Source organism: Schistocerca gregaria, chromosome 3 (genome assembly GCF_023897955.1).
Source record: "Schistocerca gregaria isolate iqSchGreg1 chromosome 3, iqSchGreg1.2, whole genome shotgun sequence".
NCBI lineage: Eukaryota > Metazoa > Arthropoda > Insecta > Orthoptera > Acrididae > Schistocerca > Schistocerca gregaria.
Window position 1 is genome coordinate 146466785 of NC_064922.1, and position 25089 is coordinate 146491873.

General features: G+C 43.7%; 1 protein-coding gene across 3 annotated transcripts in view; it reads right to left on the reverse strand.

Moving 5' to 3' along the window:
- The window catches only part of LOC126354424 (tubulin polymerization-promoting protein homolog), a 284058-nt gene that overhangs the window by 78149 nt on the left and 180820 nt on the right, over positions 1-25089 (reverse strand). The window contains exon 1 of one of the 3 annotated variants that reach the window (XM_050004059.1): positions 23460-23539. The exons of the other annotated variants lie outside the window; for them this stretch is intronic. The gene's annotated coding sequence lies outside the window, so the exon portion shown is untranslated. Of the gene's footprint in view, positions 1-23459; positions 23540-25089 lie in introns of those variants that run through there. 3 annotated transcript variants of the gene reach the window in all.

The window sequence follows — 25089 nt, forward strand, 5'->3', positions numbered from 1 at the left end:
CAAAATTACGGCGCCTAAAGTAACTGCAGAGAAATAGCCATCATCGAGATCCCGTATCTATGAAACTGTTCGCCGAGAACGAATATTCACGGACAAACTACTATAGCGAAACCATTAGTGATGACAACCAATGCAAAGAAGCGTAAAACTTGGAGTCAAGAGCATAAATCAGGGACGGCTGATCAGTGGAAACACACCATATGGTCCGACGAGTCTACGTTTTTGTTATTGCCGACATCGGGCCGAGTTTGGGTCTGGAGAATGCAAAAATAAGCCTACAATCCTGATTGCTTGATTCCAATGTTTAAGCAAGGTGGTGGAAGTGTGATGGTGTGGGCAGCCATATATCGCATTCTGACTCTCAAAGACCGTGTTACAGCCAACGATTATGTGAACATTTTACGTGGTCAGGTGCATCCCATGAATCGAATGCTGTTCCCCAACAATGATGTCATATTTCAGGACGATAATGCAGCTACTCACACAGTCACGACAGCGCAATCGTGGTATGAGCAGGACGCAACTGAATTGCAGAGTCTTCACTGGCCAGCACAGTCCCCGAACGTGGGACATTATCGAACCCTTGTGGACGGCATTGGAGCGCAGACTCCGGAGCAGATTTCCGCCTCCCACGTCACTACATGAGTTAGAAGAGGTTCTGATCGAAGAGTGATATAACATTCCACTGGAAAGTATACAATCATTATATGCAAAGAAGAATCGCAACTGTGTTACGGGCAAAAGGGGGTCCAACCCCTTATTAATAAACCATTCCCAAGTAAATACAAGTTTTCATATTAATTTGCTTATCCCCTGTATGAATAGAGATGGTGGGTCTTGTTTAAATCCTGCGCGGAACCGTGCTCTCTCACTTTTAAAAAAACAGAGGTACAGAGCTCATGCTACCTCATCCGTTGATTATTAACTTCAGCCGGCCGTTGTGGCCGAGCGATTCTAGGCACTTCAATCTGGAACCTAGCGACCGCTACGGTCGTAGGCTCGAATCCTTCCACGGGCATGGATGTGTGTGATGTCCTCAGGTTAGTTTGGTTTCAGTAGTTCTAAGTTCTAGGGGACTGATGACCTCAGATGTTAAGTCCCATAGTGCTCAGAGCCATTTTTTATTAACTTCACTATCGATAACTTCCGACGTCGGTCATCTTTGATTTGCGATTTCGCTAGTGCTTTCCGAGCGTGTGTGAGTGTGTGTGTGTGTGTGTGTGTGTGTGTGTGTGTATGTGTGTGTGTGTGTGTGTGTGCCCGCTCTTTACGGATTTTTCAGAAATTAGAGGTTTCAAATTCGCTTGCACAGCACTTACCTGTACTTGCTGCGGTTTTGCGTCGTAAATGGCGGACTGTGATCCTTAGGGACAAGCGTGCGGACACTTTTGGTTCCCAGAATCAGGTGGCATCAGCACGACGAAACTTTTTTAGTTGTATCAAGAATAATTACTAGAGTTATCGCGACTGGATAACAAAGTTTCCGGGTTTGTATAGAGATTATAAGTGCCAGTGTTTAAATCCCAAATGTTAACAGTCATATGCCAACTGTTTAGAGAGAAACATGATTAAAGTTTACTAACCAGATGCGGGCCTTCGAAATGACTTACGAAATTAAACGACCCCATCTTGTCCGCCTGTTTACCGCTAATTAGGACATTTGAATGAACAATGATGTGTTTAACAGACCTTCAGGGTCTCTCACCAGTGTTTCTAGCCTGCCGACCTTACTGCAGTTTGGGTCACGTCTGCTGCCCCAAGACCACTGTTGTCCCAGATTTTCCACCATGGTTTCCTTTACATGAAGAAATCTGCTTCACAGTTTATCAATGGGCAGGAGCACCAGTTCTCAGGACACATCAGGCCATCGGGCTCCCAGAAGCTTATGCTCCTAGGACACTTGTTTTGTCACCCATCGGTGTCAAAAGTGTTGCTTCTCGTAGGCTAGATATACTCTTTGTTGGAAGTCGGACCACAAGACCGAGATCTGTAACTCAGCCCCACGGATGAATGTGGCCAGCACGCACTTCCCGGAAGTGTGCTACGACAATGACTTCGATTTGCTAGAGGTGGTTCCTAATGTCTTTAAAGTGCATGCAGTTTGCCTTGTACTGCTCGTACTTGACCTCGGAGTAACCGTCAATGACACCCCAGTTTGCTTCCTCACCGACACCAGATCTTCCGCAACGATTATTGATATGTAAGAATACCAGCACTTATGGTCGGGCGTTGCACAGATTACTAACCAGTTAGAGATACAATGACACTGCTTTTTAGGCCCAGTTCTGACCCTACCATTTGACACAAGGTTTCAGTACTTATGGCTACATTGTTGGTGGCCCAGAAACCAGATACCACTAATATTTTAGGACACTAATTCCTCGCAACGTTTGGTCTTGACGTACATGATTCAGCAAATCAGGTTTGGGACTCTTTACCCAACCTACGCCTTCCGATCCTCTGCCAAAAGTTCTCTACAATCTTTGATGAAAAGACAGCTTGCGTCTGTGACTATGAGACCCAAATTATGCTCAAATCTTTGGCCATACCAAAATTGTTTGAAGCAAGATATATCCTTTTTGCCTGCAGGACAAATTGCAGTTGGAACTACAACGACTATGGGATAAAGACTTCTTCACTCCGGTTTTCAATAGCTTATGGGCCATACCCACTATTTTGGTGGAAAAACCAGACGGGTACCTCCGCGTTTGTGGTGATTTCAAAATCACAATAAATGTTCAAACAGTTGTCGACATTTATCCAATTCCGAAGGTAGAGGACATCATGACAAAGTTCCAAAATGAACCTTAAGGAAGCATATCTGTAGCTACCTTTAGACGAGTAGGCGAAATGCACCTTGGTGATAAGCATACCCTTCAGATTGTTCAGATGGAATCAGCTGCTGTTTAGAATTTCTAATGCTTAGCAATTTTTCAACACTACAAGGAACAATTGTGAAATGGTGTACCAGGTACTGCAAATTATCTAACCGACATAATTCTCATGAGGACCGCCCCACTGGACATGTCTCGCAACTTGGAGGCCCTTTCTCAGTTTCCGAAATGTTTTTTTGTCCACAAGATGCAATACGTATGTCATATAATTACTTCTACAGGCATCTGCCCAACTGTCAAGGCATGTTGAGTACATATGGTATCTTCCTGCCCATAAAGATTGCAACAGTTGAAGTCAGTCGTTGGAAATTTACCATTTGTGCTGTGGTCATTGCAGAGCCATTGAAACATTTATTGCATAACAATATTAAGCGGCAACGGTGGCCCACTAACCAAGGGGCTTTTCAGGACCTCAAGCAGGTACTCATTAAGAACACTCATTAATCCAACCTGCTTAATCATGTAAGATCCCAACAAGCTGCTTTTAGTGGTCGCAGATGCATCTGATTATGGGTTGGGGGCAGTCATTTATCAGAGTCGATGGCACGAAATCTCCCATACTTTTGTTTCCAAGACTTTGACGACAGCTCAGTACAACTACAGTCAAACAGAGAATGAAGCTCTGGCAATTATCTTTGCCCTAAAAGAATTCTACAACTATGTTTATGGCCAGCGTTTTGTCCTAATAACGGACTACAGGCTGCTCCTATCTCTTTTCAGCATGGGAGCTCGTATATACCTCAAAAGATGGCGTGGCGTCTGCAATGGTGGGTCATCTTTCTATGAATGTATAATTACGATATTCAGTGCAGAGCCAGCACTCAACATCCTACTGATGAGCTCTCTCGCTTTTACGCAGGCAGGACACATCTTCCGAAGCAGCTCTGGTCCCTTATTATGTTACACACAGTTGGTCAGTCAACACTGGGTGAACCTACTGCCCAACATAGTAGCATATTGGCAACAAAACCACGAGATCTCAACCTTCAAGGACGTCCTCCTCCTCCTCCAAGGCGAAAATTATAAATAAAGCACAGATCGTTATTCTCAAAGTCCTTCATCGTCATTTTCTTGGTCTTCTGCATCAGGGACACTGTGTCACTGTACTGAAGAGAATGGTCCATTGACTTGTGTACTAGAGAGGCATAAATAACGATATCGAAAATAACATTGCCAACTCACACTTCTGTCAAGCAGGTTGCAGGTACTGAAGTGAGCTGATTTCTGATGTGGAACTACGTGTGAGTCCTGTTGCATGTCTGTTGGGGAAGAATTTCCATGAACGGCTGTACAAGGTGAAAGCAATGCAGTTCGCAGTTGAGAGTGCTCCTTTGGCTGCCATCCGCTCTATTGGCAGACATACTCATCGTGCTGCGGGAAGTGGCGCAGAAGCAGGAAGAGGTCTGGGTTTGTGAGTGTCATCTGGAGGTGCCAGGAGTACGGTTGTGCCTATGAGATGTCGGCCTCCCATAATATTGGTCTTGTACCTTTTGCTTGGTACACGACAGTTTGAATATAAAGGATAAACGTCATGTATCGATAAAATCTCCTTAATAAATCTAAACCTAACAAAGAAGTTGCACCACTTAAACTACATCCACTCTCCTGTTAATGGAGTGTCTGTTGGAGGAAGGAGCAGGTCCGGGGAGTGTATGTGCACATAATTTCCCTGTTGTTTTATGTAAATTAAATATCGATAAATAATCGATAATAATCTGATAGCCGGCCGATGCGTCCGAGCGGTTCTAGGCGCTTCAGTCTGGAACCGCGCGACCGCTATGGCTGCAGGTTCGAATCCTGCCTCGGGAATGGATGTGTGTGATGTCCTTCGGTTAGTTAGGTTAAAGTAGTTCTAAGTTCTAGGGGACTGATGACCTCAGCTGTTAAGTCCCATAGTGCTCAGAGCCATTTGCACCATTTTTTTAATCTGATGGGACCCGGTGCTATTTCCGAGGGAAGGCCGTTTGGCTGATGTAATAAAAACTTGAGTCATCTAGCCAAACGAGTTTCCATTGTCCCACGCTCCAATCTCGAATATCTTGCGTCCATTGCAATCTTAAATCGCAATACCACTGGGTCACCATGGGAAGACACAGGGATCGTCTGCTGGGGAGCTCAGTGTTCAACAATATGCATTGAACGGTTTGCTCCGAAACACTTTTGCCAGTAGCAGCACTGTACTCTGTCGCCATGTCTGCTGCAGATCGCCTCCTATCATGTTTCACACCTTCCGACCTCCACATTCGACTTCCAACACCTGCCATCTTAAAGTCTGACACAATTTCTCTGTCTCCTATATCCTGAAAACAGAGTGGAACAGTGCTGTCATCATTGGTTCTACCAAGGACATTAATAATTCTGAAGCATTTTCGTCTACTCCAGGTGCCTCTTTCAGTACTCACACAAATTTTTTTACATTATAACATCACCCATCTCATCTTTATCCACTTCCTCTTCCCTTTCCGTAGTACTGCCTTTATGTTTCCTTATTTATATAGTCTTTCGACATACTCTTTCCAACTTACATCCTGATCTCCTTTGCTTAGTAGTGATTTACCGCCAGAGCTCTCAATGTTCATGAAGTTGATTTCCTTTTCTTTAGAGATTTTTTAAAATTTTTCTATGAATAGCAACTACACCGAAGCGCCAAAGAAACCGGTATAGGCATGCGTATGCAAATACAGAGATAAGTAAACAGGCAGAATAAGGCGCTGCGGTCAGCAACGTCTATATAAGACAACAAGTATCTGGTATAGTTGTTAGAACGGTTACTGCTGCTACAATGGCAGGTTATCAAAATTTAAGTAAGTTTGAAAGCGGTGCTGTAGTGGACGCATGAGAGATGAGACACAACATCTCCAAGGTAACGATGAAGTAGGGATTTTCCCGTACGACCACTTCACGAGTGCACTATAAATATTAGGAATCCGGTAAAATATCAAATCTGTGACATCGCTGCGGCTGGAAAAAGATACTGCAAGAACGGGACCAATGATGATTGAAGAGAATCGTTCAACGTGACAGAAGTGCAACCCTTCTGCAAATTACTGCACATTTCAATGCTGGGCCATCAACAAGTGTCAGTGAGCGAACCATTCGACGAAAAATCATCGATATGGGCTTTCGGAGACGAAGGCTCACTCGTGTACCCTTCATGACTGTACTACACAAAGCCTTACGCCTCGCCTGGGCCCGTCAACACCGACATTGGACTGTTGTTGACTGGAAACATGTTGCTTGGTCGGAAGAGTCTCGTTTCATATTGTATGGAGCGGATGGATGTGTACCGGTACGGGCAGAACTTCATGAATCCATGGACCCTGCATGTCACTAGGGGACAGTTCAAGATGGTTCAAATGGCTCTGAGCACTATGGGACTTAACATCTGAAGTCATCAGTCCCCTAGACTTAGAACTACTTAAACCTAACTAACCTAAGGACATCACACACATCCATGCCCGAGGCAGGATTCGAACCTGCAACCGTAGCGGTCGCGCGGTTCCAAACTGAAGCGCCTAGAACCGTTCGGCCACCCCGGCCGGCGACAGTTCAAGATGTTGGAGGCTCTGTATTGGTATGGGGCGTGTGCAGTTGGAGTGATATGGGACCCTGTTACGTCTAAATACGACTCTGACAGGTGACGTGTACGTTAGCATCCTCTCTGATCACCTGCATCCATTCATGTTCATTGTGCATTCCGAAGTACTTGGGCAATTCCAGCAGGACAATGCGACACCCCACACGCCCATAATCTCTGCAGAGTGACTCCAGGAACACTCTTCTGAGTTTGAACACTTCCGCTGGCCACTAAAGTCCCTGACATGAACATTACTGAGCACATCTGTGACGCCTTGCAACGTGCTGTAGAAGAGAATTCCATTCTCTCGTATTCTTACGAATTTATGGACAGCTCTGCTTCAGACATTAGTCGAGTCCATGCCACGTCGTGTTCCTGCACTTCTGCATGCTCGCAGGGGCCCTACACGATATTAGGCCGACGTACCAGTTTCTTTGGTTCTTCAGTGTATCTTTTCTCTAATCTATCTTTGTGTTTATCTCCTAGGCATCCCTGTTTTTATGTCATTATTTATTTTCAGGTCACTATTTTGCAATCGCTCATACTACATTTTCCGCAGAACAATAAAATTACAGCAGTTCTCTATATAATTTAAACTGTCCACAACAAATTTTCAAGAAGCACAACAGCAATTTCAATCGTTTTGTACTGTCAGAAAGAAATGTCGCTTTCTGGCATTAATAAACCTGTACGTTCCTCTTTGAGAGTAGCAGTGACCGCATTGCAACCAAAAACTTCACCTCGCCTATCAAATGGTTCAAATGGCTCTGAGCACTATGGGACTCAACTGCTGTGGTCATCACTCCCCTAGAACTTAGAAGTACTTAAACCTAACTAACCTAAGGACATCACACACATCCATGCCCGAGGCAGGATTCGAACCTGCGACCGTAGCAGTCGCACGGTTCCGGACTGCGCGCCTAGAACCGCGAGACCACCGCGGCCGGCACCTCGCCTATCAGAGTTTGATTTGTAAACCCGCCATCTTCATGCAAGCCCATAAAATATTTAACGTTCTTAATTACACAGATATATTGATATAGCTCAACTATAACGTCTCAGGAAAAGTGCGTTTGAAGTGTCGCTCCACTCCCCTCCTCTCCCGCTTCCCATGGATGGAGAGGCTCCATCATGACACAAGTTCGTTCCATGGCCGAAGGGCGTCTCCTAACCGTTCAGTTGACATTATTTTTAAGTGAGTGAATATCAGCAAGTCACTGTGTCGTGTTATTCATTCCTCTCAAATAAGCAGACTGATCATCTCATACCAGACAGAGACAAAGAAACTTGTACTAACTGAGCTGTCCAGTAACACTGCGTAACCGTAAGGTTTTTACGTGTACTATTGATCGAGCACCGACTGAATACACGTGAACTGGCGCAGAGACCAATGTTCATAAAAAGTGCATTCTCTTCGAAACCATTCGGCTTAGGGCATATGTATACACGAATTTCTTTGCATAAAATAGCAACTTCTGTCACCTTTAGCTTTATTTTCCTTTCCTCTACGTCACCTCACGTAATTATTACCAGTACCACTCCGGAAGCTGAAACCGATCTCGGTGATTGTCCTGCAAATCTTACCGAATCACTTTAATTTGCCTCAGATAATATGCAGACACACTATCATTGAATAGCCTACTGGTGAATTACTTAATGAGATATAGTGGTGTCTGTCAGATGTTAAAGGTCTCGTTTCCTTTTGAGCGTTTTGTCAACAAAACATCATGGGAATCGTACAAAGGTCGAATCAGAATCTAAAAAAAAACCTAGTATGAATATTTCCTATTCTGATGCCCTGCGCCCCTGATGCCATCTGCTCTTAAATAGACGTTGAGTACCCGTGTGAGGCACTATGCTCAGGTCATCTTCTCGGTTATCGGTCCAGCACATCACCTTTGCACTAATGCTTCTTGCTGTCTACAGGGAGAAAGGATACTTTTCTCTGGCTCTGTGTGACTCGTCTCCATATCTATGTTGCTCACGAAATTCCCATTTTGATTCCCACTCTAACGTTTATGTCTGCCCTTCTGTTCTTCTCCTTATTATTATTACTATTATTATAATTACTATTTCCATTCTTATTATCGCGGCGATTAGTTTATTTTCAGCGTTCTATCTTGCAAGTTCTACAGTTACGTCCCGTACTCGAACTTCGGTGAAGCATAACATTTGTTTATGTAAGCTATTTTTTTGTAGCTCTTACTAAGTTCCAAACTCCGTTATCTATGCATACTGTGTCAAGGAGAACGACCCCCTAGGATCAGTTGTTGGCTAAGCAAGTGGCTGACTGATGGGCCACAGCGAAAGTACTGTGCGTCCACTACAGAAACTGCATACAAAACACTTGTGCAGCTCATAGCTGAATTCTGCTCTAGTGTGCGGGAAACATATAAGACATCGGATGTATACTCAGAAGGGCACTGAAAATGGTATATATGTTTGTTTCACGAAGAGTGTAACGGAAATGTTGAAAAATCTTGTGTGGCAGACAGCCGGAAAAGAAACTGTCAGTGTCACGCGAACCCCTTTAGAATACTTCCAAAGCCGTCTTTCAGTGCAGAAGCTACAAATATTTTGAGTCCCCTACGTATCTGTCCCGTACGGACCTAGATAAAAAGACAGGCAAGTAACAGCTCGGACAGAACAGCGCAACTAGTGAATGTGACGAGAAGAAATCTTACTACGAAGACGCTTCAAAAACTAGATTACACATTATTGTATCACCTCAAGTAACTTTTATTGAAATTTTCAGAGTGACACAGATGCGTGACACTGTTTTCCAACATAGTCACCAAGTCTCTGCAAACAACGCTCGGAATGTTCTACCAGTCGTTTAGCTCCTCGACAATAGTAAACCGCTCCGTCGTCCCGAAGCCATTCGAGAACCGCTGTATGAATGTCCTCACCGTTGGAAAATCTAGTTCCTCGATTGCCGGAACACTGTCTTCTGTGGTCGATGTCGGTGGCCATTCTTCCCCATCAGCATCACACATGTCAGTGCGTCCTCGTTCAAATCGTTGGCACCTTTTCACTACGGCTGGAGGCGACATTGCATTTGGACCACATACCGCCAGAATTTCAAGATGACTGCGTGCGATTTAGACGTTTTACCCACGAGAATTGCACTGTCCGGCGTACTTCAACTTTAGAGTACGTTTCCAACTGCCGCATCATCCTACTGGCATCCTGTAATGAACCTTTTTCGAATGTCGCAGCTTAACTGTGTTTTCGGAAATATAGAGCACGTATTCTCTTTGGACAACGCGCTATTCTTGTTGTGAAATGGTCTTAGCGTGCGACAACCTGTGTAACTTCCAACTTTCTAAAGACCCAACGTACCTGATACTTCAAAGAGCACACTTCAAAATGTATTTCACATTGATTTGCAGAATATACGAGGGTCGGTCAAAAAGTAATGCCTCCCATTTTTTTTCTACTTAAAAAAATTAAGTTAAGTGAAAAATTTGAATTTGGCGCCATTCCTCAAACCTTCTTCTGCAATCCACTGCAGTAGTAACTTTCTGTGTCAACAGGTGGCAGCACAGCAGAAGTTTGTAAGATGGCCGACATCGATGTTCGTTTGAGACAGCGTTGTGTGATTGAATTCTTGAATGCAGAAGGTGAAACGCCCATACGCATTCATGAAAGACTGAAGAAGGTGTATGGTGTTGTGACAGTGGATGTCAGCACTGTTAGACGATGGGTTCGTCGTTGTAAGGAAGCTGAAGGGCAAACACCGTTGACTGACGAAAAGCGGAGCGGCAGGCCGGTGAGTGCAGTGACTCCACACAACATTCAGCAAGTTGATGACATCATTCGTGGTGACCGTCGGGTGACTGCAGATGAAGTGTGTCGCATTATTTCTCTTAGTAAAGGCAGTGTGATCACGATTATTAAACAATTGGGGTACTCAAAAGTTTGTGCACGGTGGGTTCCAAGAATGTTAACCGATCAGAATAAAGAGGCAAGGAAAACAATAGCCTCCCAACACTTGCAGCGCTTCCGTTTGGAGGGAGATGAGTTTCTGAAAAAAATTGTGACCGGGGACGAAACATGGGTGCATTTTTTTGAACCCGAATCAAAGAGGCAGTCAATGGAGTGGCGTCACACAAGCTCGCCGAGGAAGAAAAAATTCAAAACTGTGCGATCGGCAGGGAAAGTTATGGCAACAGTTTTCTGGGATACAGAGGGTGTGCTTCTGGTTGATTTTTTGGAGCAGGGATGCACAATAAATTCTGTTCAATACGTCACAACCCTCAAAAAACTTAAAGCACGTCTTCAGCGAGTTCGCCCAACAAAATCAATGGCAGATGTTCTTCTTTTGCATGACAGTGCAAGACCACACACCAGTCGTCACACCTCTGACGAGATTGTCAAAATTGGATGGGAAGTTTTGCCTCATCCCCCATACAGCCCTGACCTGGCACCATCAGACTTCCATCTGTTCGGGCCACTAAAAGAAGCTCATCGTGGGATTCATTTTGAAGATGAGGAGGCCGTCAAAACATCCGTGCGTCAATGGCTTAGGAAGCAGAGCTGTGATTTTTACCGTGCTGGGATACATGCCCTTGTTCAAAGATGGACCAAAACTGTAGAGATGGGCGGAGATTACATTGAAAAATGACAAAATTATCCTCAATGTTGTGGTTTTCAACCTATGTAATTGCATTTAAATTTCCTGACAATTAAACGTAGAAAAAAATAGGAGGCATTACTTTTTGACTGACCCTCGTAAATGTAAATGTAGGCGCTTCCAGCTGCTTTTGAATATTCGCAGCTCTTAGTTTCACTACCTTCTCAGCCATACGGCAGCTCTATCGAGCCCCTTTCAGACTGTTGTGTCCTCAGAACAGATTGTAAGGCGTGCGACGCGCACGACCGCCAGAGTCGCGTGATGAGAACTTCCTGGTGCACTTGGGTGGCGCCGCCGACTCCCACTCAGTTAGGATCATTAGCCGCAGTTTGACCCATTTAGCGCTCGGCTGTCGGAAGTGCCGGGCAAATAAACGAGACCTCAAACTCGCCAACCTCAACTGCTTCAGCCTACTACTTGAGTGTGTCAGTTCAGATTACTGGGCTTCAGATATTCCGTGCTCGGCCAGTTATGCTAGCTGAGCGTAAAATCTTTCCCTGCTAACAAAAATCTATTTCTAAGGAACTATGATACATACAGCTATGCGGTTTTGTGCACAGTTTTTTAACATAAAGCTTTTTATTAAACATTTCCATATATCTATGTGGTTTTTTCTGTAAAAGATAGCTTAACTTGTGAAGTTTTTATGTGCTCTGACAGCATATTCTTACGCAAGAAAATCAGTAAAGAAGCTAACCTAGAAAGGGCAAGGAAAATTGAACTGCATTTTAAATTAACAAAAAACCTGCATAACAGGAACTCTATTTCGATAAATGCAAAACTTCGCTCTATAATACAGTCATTAAAGCAGAATGCCTTTATGCATCAGAAAGCCTTTCGTTACATACAGCTAAACAATCAGGTGAAACAAAAAAGAAGGAAAGGAAAATAATCAGGAAAAATCTTGGGACAAATCGTGCCATGACGGGAAACATGGACCGCTGATTCAGGGCGTCGCATTGTGTTCAGCGTTCATTCGCCGTTTTGCGCTACCTGTGGAGAAAGGACCCGTTCTTCGAATGTTTTCGAGAGATAACGATATTAGTCCAGGCGACATGGAATGGGGAGCCATCACGTCTAGTAGCGACTGACGGAACTCTACTGGCGCAACAATAAGTCACGGTCATCCTGCGCCATCATGCGACACTAACGTGATGCTATTTTCCAACAGGGAAAAGCTCGGCAACACAGGATAAGTGTCTGAGTGATGCTGAGGTACTCACATAGCCAGCAAGATCCGCAGATCTGTCCCCAATAGAACAAGTTTTGGATCAGCTTCGACTTCAACTCTGTCCAAGTTACAGTATCTGGGATTTGAATGACCAGTTACAACAGTCGTGGGCCAGCTTGTTACAGGAGAGGTTACAAAAGCCTTATGGCACGCTTTCCAACTGAATGAGTGTCTGCATTCAGGCTACAGGGGGTGCAACGTCTTACCGCTAAGTGTGCTTATACGACTAAGTTTTGCGTAAATTTGACTCAGAGAAATAGCATCATACACCCTTTGAACTCGTGAAGTTTCGTTCGGGTATCCACCATCGCCCTTTCTGGATACTCTACCTTTTCCTATGAAGCAGCGGTTTATAATAGTCAGAGGTTTAAGTGACGATTCAAAAGTTTCCGTCTGAGGGCGCTGCTGTAGCGTATATGCAAGGTAGCGCGTCTCTGATGTGGATATATAACTGTCAACATGTAGGCAGAGTATTACTGTGGCATTCGTGTCTTTCCGAGGTGCGTGCGGTAAATGCACAAAAGTGAATTACTTCGACGTTATTACCAAATGCGTCCAGACAGGACCAACGTGCTGTTCTGAATTTTCTTGGCTGCTGAAGCACAAACACAGGGAGAAATCTATCGGATAATAAAGAATATGCATGGGGCTGCAAGTCTGTGGAAAATCTCTGTGAAGGAATGGCGAACTAAGTTCTGCGTTATGCTGCTTCATGATGACGCACATTGCGTTACCCTGAAATGTCGTAACGCAGAAGTTAGCCAACTCCAGTGGGATACACGCGAGCGCCCGCTCTGTAGTCCTGATTTCTCCCATGCGATTATCGCGCCTTCGTTTACTTATCAGAGGCCTTGAAGGGTCGACGATTCCTGTTTGACGAGGATGTGCAGCACGCAGTTACGGACTTCTCACGCAGCAGGACGCGCTATTTTAATAACGGTTATCTTCAACCTGATTGCTGCAGTACTCGCGGCGATTTTGCCTGATTAGCATATCGATTCTGGACTGTACGGCCTCCGAACGGAAACTTTTTCAATGCCCCTTATAGCATTTATTGTGCAGAAGTGTCTCTCGTCCGCGAACATATCATTATTCAGAAAACAAACAACGTTTTAAATATCTACTTGATGTGGTCTTAATTATGAACATGTGGTTTATATCACCTTAAGATGTTAAATTTTGTCGGATGATGAGGAGTAAACTAGTCGCATAATACTGATGACCCGCAACAATATGATCCACCGTAAGACTGAGTGCCGCATGGTTGTTCTGTGGGCCCGTGCCTCGGTAAGGGAAATATGCATGGTGATCCATTGATCGTGACCGGGCCAAATATCTCACGAAATAAGCGTCAAACGAAAAAAACTACAAAGAACGAAACTTGTCTAGCCGGAAGGGGGAAACCAAATGGCGCTATGGTTGGCCCGCTACATGGCGCTGCCATAGGTCAAACGGATATAAACTGCGTTTTTTAAAATAGGAACCCCTATTTATTCGTGTAATACGCAAATAAATATGAATGTTTTAGTAAGACCACTTTTTTCGCTTTATGATAGATGACGCTGTAATAGCCACAAACATATGGCTCACAATTTTAGACGAACAGTTGGTAACAGGTAGGTTTTTTAAATTAAAATACAGAACGTAGCTACGTTTCAACATTTTATTTCGGTTGTTCCTACGTGATACATGTACCTTTGTGAACGTATCGCTGTTACAGCGTGATTACCTGTAAATACCACATTAATGCGATAAATGCTCAAAATGCTCAACCTCAATGGATTTGGCAATACGTGTACCGACATTCCTCTCAACAGCGAGTAGTTTGCCTTCCGTAATTTTCGCACATGCATTGACAATGCGCTGACGCATGTTGTCAGGCGTTGTCGGTGGACCACAATAGCAAATATCCTTCAACTTTCCCCACAGAAAGAAATCCGGGGACGTCAGATCAGGAACGTGTGGGCCATGGTATCGTGCTTCGACGACCAATCCACCTGTCATGAAATATGCTATTCAAGACCGCAACCGCACGCGAGCTATGTGCCTGACATCCATCACGTTGAAAGTACACCGCCATTCTGTCATGCACTGAAACATCTTGGAGTAACATCGGTAGAACATTACGTAGGAAATCAGCACACATTGCACCATTTAGATTGCCATCGATAAAATGGGGGCCAATTATTCTTCCTCCCATAATGCCGCACCATACATTAACCCGCCAAGGTCGCTGATGTTCCACTTGTCGCAGCCATCGTGGATTTGCCTTTGCCCAATAGTGTATATTATGCCGGTTTACGTTACCGCTGTTGGCGAATGACGCTTCGTCACTAAATAGAATGCGCGGAAAAAATCTGTCATCGTCTCGTAATTTCTCTTGTCCCCAATGGCAGAACTGAACACGACGTTCAAAGTCGTCGCCATGCAATTCCTAGGGCATAGAAATATGGTACGGGTGCAATCCATGTTGATGTAGCATTCTCAACACCGACGTTTCTGAGATTCCCGATTCTCGCGCAATTTGTCTGCTACCGATGTACAGATTAGCCGCGACAGCAGCTAAAACACCTACTTGGGCATCATCATTTGTTGCAGATTGTGGTTGACGATTCACATGTGGCTGAACACTTCCTGTTTCCTTAAATAACTTAAATATCCAGCGAACCGTCCGGACACTTGGATGACGTCGTCCAGGATACCGAGCAGCTTACGTAGCACACTCCCGTTGGGCATTTTGACCACAATAGCCATACATCATCAAGACGATATCGACCTTTTCCGCAACTGGTAAACAGCCCATTTTAACACGGGAAATGTATCACGAAGCAAATACGGTCTGCACTGGCGGAATGTTACGTGATACCACGTACTTATGCATTTGTTACTATTACAGCGCCACCTGCCACAAAGCGAAAAAAGTGGTCCAACTAAAAGATTCATATTTCTTTACGTACTACACGAATATGTAATAAAAATGGGGGATCCTATTTTTTAAAAAACTCAGTTGATATCCGTTTGACCTATGTTCTTTGTTGTTTTTTCGTTTGATGCTTATTTCGTGACATATATCCCCGGTCACTATCAATGGACCACCCTGTATAAGCAGAGCGGAGACGAATGGGAAATCATTTTAGCGTCGACATGGGGCGCAAATGTAGAAAACCACCGACATAAGCGATTTGGGAAAGGGCAAATTTTATGACTCTGAGCTTGGAGGCGAGCGTATCGTACAGCGAAGCTCGTCGGATGTTCTCGTGCTACTGTCCTGAGAATCTATGGAAAGTGTCTGAAGAGCGGTGAAACCACGAAGAGGCGAAAAGGTGTTTGACATTCACACCACGTTACATACAGTAGAGTTCGGAGGCTTGGTAGCATTCTAAAGCGGGATAGGCGGCAATCTGTGTCAGATCTGAGGACATAGTGTAATGCTGTTGCAGGTTCAAGTGTATCGGACACATTGCACAGCGTACGTTGATGAAAATGGAGCTCCGCACCAGACGACCCTACGTGTTCCTATGTTGACCGAACGAAATCGTCAATTACGATTGCATTTGGCAAGGGATCATTGAAACTGGACTGTGGATCAATCGAAACACGTTGCCTGATCGGATAAATCGCGTTTCTTGTTATACCAGGTCGATGGCCATGACTAGAGAAGCGCCACACAGGCCGTTGTGTCAGTATTATGCTGCGCCGAACATTAACCTTGGCTTCCATCGGACTTAGGTAGTAATCGGAAGCATCATGACAGTTGTAGAGTACGGGAAAGTTACTGTGAACCACCTGCATTACCTCCCCCCCCCCCTTAAAAAGCTTGGTGTCTTAATCTATCACAACGGCATCTTCCGGTAGGATAACTGTTCGTGTCATAAGGCCATAATGGTGCTACAGTGATTTCAGGAAAAATATAATGAATTGAAGATGTCTCGGTCACCATATTCATCTTATATGAATCCGATTGAACGTAGTATCTGGGACGTTATCGGGTGCTAGCTCCGCGCCAACAAACTATAGTCTCGTAATTTACGGAAATTACTTACCCTGAGCGTAGTCATCTGGTGCCCCATGCTCCGGGAACCTACCAAGGACTTTTCGGCGCCATACTACGTGGAATCGGTGTAGCAGTTTTGGCGGAGTAAGAATGTCCTCCATACAGTTTTCTGAAGCAGCGAAGCACGACTTAAAGAATACGTTGCTGCGTCTGGAACGCGGGGAGATTTTCACCGCGAGGCCGCTAACAGGCAACAGTTACGAAGGCGTCGGCAGCCGCTAGCCGCGGAGTGGTGGGTGCACTGGACGCTGCCCATGGGCCCCTGACAACTCGGCTACCCGGACAACAGCAGGTGCTTGAATGCACCAGGAGCCTCCGTTTCGGCAACTGGTGTGTTACTGACAGGCACAAAGAAGATGAAGAGAACAACAGGTAAAATAAACGACACGGCAAGTTACTGAGGAACTGCTAAATATTACACGCTATTTATTGGTATAGGTAAAGAAAAATTTTCATGCTAAAATTCTCACGCCCTACGGCGGTACTATCTACTCCCATTTCTCCTCTGTAAGCTTTCGGTCAGTACTCCACATCCCACTGCTTAGACTGTTTCTCCAGCAGAGACGCGGAATTTTCGTCTCCGCTTTCATCCCCAACGAAAGCCCAAGTTACCAAAGTAGCCGTCTATTTCAGGAACCGCTCCTTGGTGTCTGCGAGGGGGAAGCGACGCCACTTCTTGCTCTGTTGTCGTGTTCTTTTGTGCTTAGACCAAAGAAGCATCCAGACCGTTCATGTGCCATATTACTGTCCCGCTGGGCTTTGAAACCAACGTCAAGGTCACGTGACGACTGGAATGAGGCCGAGTGTCTGCCAGTACGCATTATCCGAAGTCAAGATCGGTAACACCGTTTTTCTCACTGCAGTTAAAATCATGCGTTGATCTGAACCATTTAGTTACCTACTGCTTTAGTATTACATATGCAGCGTTATAATAAATGTAAATTTTGCAAAATTTCTGATATTAATGAAATGGCTTTAGTTATAATATTCATCTGGCAAAAAGTGTAATAATATTTGAAACGTTCTATTCACAATTCTTTCTGTATCTACTTTTATACAACTTCCAGAATTAGTTTTTTCCGTAAGTCCCTCTCTTCAGCTGTATTGCGCATCGTCTGTTTCTCACAGGACTGGAAGATAACGTATACATTGGTCGGAAGAGTTTTCTTCTCAGTCGATGTTTCAAAAATACGTGCAAAAGTTGTCAGAATAGACATCTGCTCTTATTCTTTACCCCAGTTTTCATGCAAACTGGGTTTATGTTTTAGGACACTACAGATATTGCAACAGCGTGAAGACAAGAAGCATAATATTTTATAAAACATCGGTTATTAAGGGAACTGTCCAGATTTTTATAGAAGCTAAATCAAACTATAATTAATTGTAGTTGAGATAAAGAAATCGTACAATTAAGTGACTGAAACTTCTTCGTAACAATTTTCTTACACTCATATTGATAAAACTCCACAAGTCGGTAACATTACAAGGCACTGTCCGACGCAGGTGCCACCCTTACATATTTCTCAGAAATGGTAGCACAACATCTGGTTTATGTTTCGTTCCTAGAGAAAAAAACCTCTGTGTAAAAATATTTTAGCGAAAAACGTTTGGTGCATACTTATGTTTAGCCGTCAGTCAGATAATTATTATTTTTCAACACAATACTAGAAAGATTCCTTCGTACATCATAACCGACAAAAATGTTGCTGATTACGTAAAAAGAATTTACGATGTTCGCGTCATGTGCAGAGGAAAAGTAAGGCTGTGTAATTAACATTTCATAAATTTCTGCACAATTTTTATGAGACAGATACACGATGACCTTTATGGGCAAAGCTGTAACATTAATAAATTTTCTTAAACCGGAGACCATTCGCATGTGCTCGGCAACGGCATTAACGCTACCCTATAATTCAATGAGTTACACTCGAGAAATGTTAGCAACATTTTAACGGTGGTAAAATAACCCATAGGATGTTGTAATACTTATTTTACTGTTTTTCAATACTGAAACCAAACGTTGCGCAAGTATTCACCACCAGAATAAAAAATTTTGACTGAAAATACTACAATACAATAAAATAGTTGCCCGTCAACTGATCGAGACGTTGGTTTCTTTATACTGATGTCATGTGCTGCCAACCTGATCCACGGTCTAAGGTGACATGCTGCGACAACCAACTACAAAACGTCACATCAACAATAACATGTGTCGGTAGTACGGAAGATTTCGATCAAGGTCCCTCACAGTTTAGTTGAAACAGAGGGGGCTAAAAGAAGATCTGAAAACACCAGTCCAAATACAATCCCAGTCCAGTGACATTGTAGTTTTTAAGACATTAAAGAAAAAAATGTCAGGGCTTTCGCTTCGAGAAATGGACGGAAACTACGGAAAATCAGATCAGATCGAACGAACAGGGTTTCAAGACGGATCTTGTCATATATGAGACAAGTGCGACAACCACTGCTTCCATCGTTCTCAACTTTGTAAAGGCACATTGATACTGGAAATACCAATTGTTGTCTGCCACGGAAGCAAGCTGAAGTATACTTCTTCCTGAATTACAATTTTCTGATTGACAAACGCGGCAGGAAGTGTGTCGGAAGCGACGATTTGGTCGAGGCGAAAATGAAGAAAAATAAATTTGTGGTGCAACCTGAGTAGAAGAAGAGATCGGTTGGAAGGACGCATTCTGAGACATCAAAGGATCGCCAATTTAGTGTTGCAGGGAAAAGGGGGAGGGTGAAAGCGTATAGGGAGACCAAGAAATGAAAACAGTAACCAGATTGAGAAGGATGTAGGTTGCAGAAGTTATTCTCAGATGAAGTGGCTTGCACAGGAGAGAGTAGCATCGAGAGCTGTTATCAACCACTCTTCAGACTGAAGTCTACTACAATCTGTCTGATCACATGTTCTCGAGTTTTAAGACAGGTTTGTGCAGAGTACTGCAGAATATTTAAACAAAACCAAAATTTTTTCTGTATAATTGGCAATTGTTTTCTAGCGTCTGACAATGAAAATTGTACGATCAAAAAACTATTCGTATTGTGGCCTTCTTTTTTTTTAGTGCGGTTACACAGCCTCATTCATAAATGTTACTGTTTCCCAAAATCTTAAAAGTCACACGAAACTTGTGATGTGTTTTTTATAACGACAAATTTGTTAATGAATTCAGTGTAACGCTGATCCAACAGGTCCGTATTTCTTTTTTAAAAGTAGCTGTATGTACGCACACACGTAACCGCGTTCCATGTACCAAGTTGAATTTGTTTCAAAATCTTGACTATACCTGGCGTAATGCTCTTCGATTTCATATTTACTTATTTATTTCAGCATTTATTTTACTTGGTATTCTTCCATCTAAAGAGGTATTGTTGGACTTTTATACATAACAGTGCAGTAGGTTCAGGAAAAGTCGCCTTCCAGATCACCGAGTTCTACTACGCATTGTATACAATAATAATCCTTGTCTATAAATGAGAAGAAACATTTATATCAACAGAACATTCCAGATTTTCAGTTTTAGAGCCACCTGACTGCGACGCACAGTGTTTCTATTGAAGCAAGTTTTAATTACACTTCATATTTGCTGCTGTTTACTAATTAGCTCACAATACCTAACAGAGTTCACGTTTGGATTGTGGTATCATTACGAAGGGACTTCTAAAAGTGTGTGACACATTATTATGGAAGGTCAAATAACTTTTGCTGAATGTTGCGCTACACTTCAAAGTGACACGGTTACATGACACTATTTTTCAACGTAGTCATCAAGTCTCTGTAAAAACGATCGAAACATTTTACCAGTCGTTCATTTCCTCGACGATAGAAATCCCATATGTGGTCATGGGGCCATTCGAGAGTAGCTGTATTATTGTCTTCATCATTGGAAAATCTGTTTCCCCGCGAGTGGACATCGTCCTTTGTGTTCGTTGCCGCTGGCCTTCCTTCCCGTCTGTGCACCTTGGTCAAATTGTTGGCTTCTTTTCACTACGCCTGGATGCGTCATTGCAGTTGTCATACATCATCAGAATTTCACAGTGAATCTGTGTGCAATCGTACTCTCACGTGCACTTTAACTTTGGACTATGTTTCCAGTTGCCGTGCCATTTCTCTCGCACATTGCAATGCATCTGTTATCTGTACCGCAGCAAAACTGTGTTTCCTGTACCCTAAACATGTACTCTCTTCTGTGAATGCGCAACTTTTCTTACGTAAAGAGTGTATCTTACTTCCTGAAATCCCAATGTATTTTCTCGGTTTCAAATACATTAGCACAAAATATGAGCGTAAACGACTGTCAGACGTATTATCGATTTCTTAATATAAGTCAGACAGAATAACTACATTCCTATTCGGAACTGAAAAAAGAGTACGGCAAGGTGATTCCATATCACTACAACTACTGTAGTCAATCAAAAATGAACGTTTTATACATCTAAACTGAGAAAACGTAGGAGGAATGCTGTGAAATCGAACATTTATGAACGACCTGCGTTTTGACGATGATATTACCGTACTTGCATGTAATGCAGAGAAACTTTAACAACGAATAGCAGGCGTTGATAGAGAAATGTTGAAAGTAGCCTGGAAAATCAATTAAAACAATAACACAACAACGTTTAATCTACATTCTGAAAAGAAAGTAGCACAGGGAAACAAGAAGATGTATTAGAGTGACAGAGTGACGGAATTAACACGGACGGAAAGGAAGAAGGAAGAAAGATTAGGTATCAACCTTTCGTCTACATCGAGGACAGCAGAGATGGTGCACAAGCTCAGACAGTGTCAATGATGAGAAAGGAAATCTCCGGTTTTCTTTAAAAGGAACCGTTCACGTATTTGCTGGAGCGATTCAGGGAAATCGCGGACAACCGAAATCAGGATGGATGGATGCAGATTTGAACTGTCAGCCTCTCCAATGCGTGTCCAGTGTGCTAACCACTACGCCACCCTACTCGGTGGATGGGGACGAGACGTGTTGCCAGGGGAATGAATGGTAGAAAAGACCGAGACTACGATATTGTGGAAGGTGGGTGGAGGACATCAGAACACACGTAGGAGCTACATGGATAAGCGACGCATGCAAGTATCTGAAGGACTCATTGGCAAGTGGTCCATGTGGAATCGCTGATGTTGACGATTCTGAACAGTACGTAAATCGAGGAAGAAATAGTATTAAATCGCACTGAGAAAACTAAACTAATTGTTTTAGTATGTGCGTTGCAAGCTTACACAAATTTATTACTTTCCACCTGAAAACAAGCTTCAAAAGTCCTCCCCACTACTAAGGGCTGAACCTTCCACAGCGTGTATTGTAGCATATCTCGAGCAAGAAGAGGTGCTTCATAATTGATAGATATTTCTTAAACTGTCGAGATGATTTCTACTGACCGTAAGTCGAGAATTCATCAACCGATGAGATGCTCGAGTAACGTTTGTGTTTCGTTATTGTACGCTCATTTGGCGTTACGTGGCAACCCGAAAAATAACTATCAACTCGCATGTGGATCAAGAGCATCTGTATTCAGTCGGCAGGTCGGCAGATTCAACATTTTTTGCATCGTCTTCGAACAACTCGTAAAATGCAGCAAATGACAAGTGTGGTGAACAGTTGCTTCAGCTAACATTCTACGTGTGAGAGTGTTAAGCTAAGAGTTTCGAGTTCATTCAGACTTTGTTATGTTATAACAGAATTTTCGGCTGTTTCACGCTTCACGCTGAAGGGATTAATTAACTCTTCCCGTCGGATACAGATTACTACTTTTTATAATTGTGATGTTAAGATATACGTTTGATAACTGACATTTATTCGCGTTAGTATCTAGTCGAGAATAATCACAAGGAATTTACAGTTGATGTACGTCATGAAAGTTGAACCTCGCTGTGTTATGAAACTCTAAAACGATCTATGACTAGTTGTAGGTTGCCTATCTAGCGACTTTCAGGGGCAATAAAAATTTGATTTTCAATATTTCAAGCAATTATTGACCTGAAATTTCCCCGGAAATTATTAGAAGAATTATTGACCTAATTTTAAAGTAATCTACTCACTAAGTTATATAAACTATCATTAAAGGTTTAGCACAAGAACTGAAGTATGAAAGTTAAAAGTCTTGGGACATCGTAAATCATGGTACTCACATTATCCACGCTATATTAACCCAGTATTTGAGAATGAGAGCACTTCGCCTCTTCCAACCAACTTTGCACGTAACTTCAAGCCCTTACGAAACTTTTCTCGTTAACAACCCTCACAAAATAATGAAAGCAAAACAGTTTATCGCATACTACATTTTCGCTGTTCATACAGTAGAACTTCTGCATCAGGTATTACGTTTTAATTTGTTAGTTCTTTACTACTGTTTCTATTCACAATACATTTTACAGATAACAATCATCATATACCACTGAATACACCGGCAAAATTATATCATTGTACAACTTATAGCTCGGGAGATATGACGCCATAGACACTTTTGTTAAAACGGATCTCAAACTACCCAGACTATACTCATCCAGTCAGTAATCGGAAACATACTTAACGTGAAACATTTAACATATTAAGTTTTTTTTTGTTAAGTAATCAGAAGTTTGTAGCTGTTTCATAGATGGGAGTTCGAATTTTTTAAATAAATGGAGGTGAGGGATTGCTGGTAATTAGTAATTCATGTCTCAGCATTCGACATTTCACTTTATCTACAGCAAAGGCCCATCGCACGTCGGGGCTACGATTTTTCAAACCATCGCGCGTCTGCACACTCAGCTTAATTGCCGGGTGCATTATTACAGCGGCGCCTACAATAACAACCAGTCTTTAACCAATTTATTTAAAATGTGCAAAACTATGCATCCCCGAAAGCGTATTAGAGAAGTGCGGAGCCGCTGTGATCTCACTACGTTTTTCTCATTGCTGCTCGAGGCAAGCTATCGCTAAGTACTGCTCGCGGAATGTGACAACGAAACAGCTGTGGGTGACTGGCTGATCTGCGAAGCTGCTAAGGTTAGAACTAATGCTAGGCGTGAGTTGGCGGCTACGTAGCGCAGTTAGTAGCAGTTGCAGCACCTTTCTGCTGGACGCGGCGTGTGCGGGCGCGGGGACACTGGCGGCTCACCGGCGCGCGCTGTCGGCCCGCGGAGCGGTCTGAGGGCGCGCGGGCCCCGCTTTTAAACGTGACGGGGCAGCCGCGGTCGGTGGCGCCGCCTGCTGCGGACCTCTGCCTACAGATGGCGAGTCAGCCGCCGCTGATCGATGCTGAGCGACAGCATGCGGCGTCAGCAGGGATCCCGCCTCTCCACGGAGCAGCAGGAGGACGCCAGGGGCTCCTACTTCGCGACGTCACTGTGGCACTCCCAGACCACTGACCTGGGTTCGCCGGACATCGAGTTCAAGTTCTCTTCGGGCCCCACTTCATTTATGTTTTCGGCGACTTCCATAACCAGCATCCGACTATCCTTTGCTATGCAAATGCTGCACGCCCCCCCCCCCCCCCCCATCTTCTGTAAGTCCCTCCAGATCCTTGAACACTATGCACCATGTATGAATGCAGAGTCCAAAGCTGTGAGTGTTCTTGATAGCTGCAGGTGCAAGGCCACAAGAGGACGTCCATTTACACCCAGCTGTTGTCTTGTTTGAATCCTTTATCGTAATAATGCAAAGCTGGCACGAGGAAATGTCCTCCTGGTGGCAGCGGTGTTGATATGATGGGATACCATAGCAAATCGTGGAATGGTCTTCTCGTCGCGGCAGCGCAGTAGGAAGGCTAGCGAACTTAACAAATTTGCCTTCTTGACACGCAGCTTTCCGAGACGTTTTACGCTGCGCCACGTTTCCTCCCTGTAGAGGTACGTAATGTATGAATGCAGAGTCTCGCGGCGATAACATTGAACAAAATGTCTTCGGGTTTCCAACCGCGTCAATTGCTTAAAACTACACGAGCTTTCGGCCAAGCACTCCTTGACCATTGTCAAGTGTTATGATTGCCAGTGAGATGTTGGTGCGCCCTTATACAGGGTGTTACAAAAAGGTACGGCCAAACTTTCAGGAAACATTCCTCACACACAAATAAAGAAAATATGTTATGTGGACATGTGATCGGAAACACTCAATTTCCAAGTTAGAGCTCATTTTATTACTTCTCTTCAAATCACATTATTAATGGAATGGAAACACACAGTAACAGAACGTATACCAGCGTGACTTCAAACACTTTGTTACAGGAAATGTTCAAACTGTCCTCCGTTAGCGTGGATGCATCATCCACCCTCCGTCGCACGGAATCCCTAATGCGCTAATGCAGCCGTTCACAATACCAGCACGAAGAGTCACTACATTTGGTACCGAGGTTGCGTAGACAAGAGCTTTCAAATGCCCCCATAAATGAAAGTAAAGAGGGTTGAGGTCAGGAGACCGTGGAGGCCATGGAATTGGTCCGCCTCTACCAATCCATCGGTCACCGAATTTGTTCTTGAGAAGCGTACGAACACTCTGACTGAAATATGCAGGAGCTCCATCGTGCATGAACCACATGTTGCGTCGTACTTGTAAAGGCACATGTTCTAGCAGCACAGGTAGAGTATCCCGTATGAAATCACGATAACGTGCTCCATTGAGCGTAGGTGGAAGAACATGGGGCGCAATCAAGACATCACCAACAATGCCTGCCCAAACGTTCACAAAAAATCTGTGTTGATGA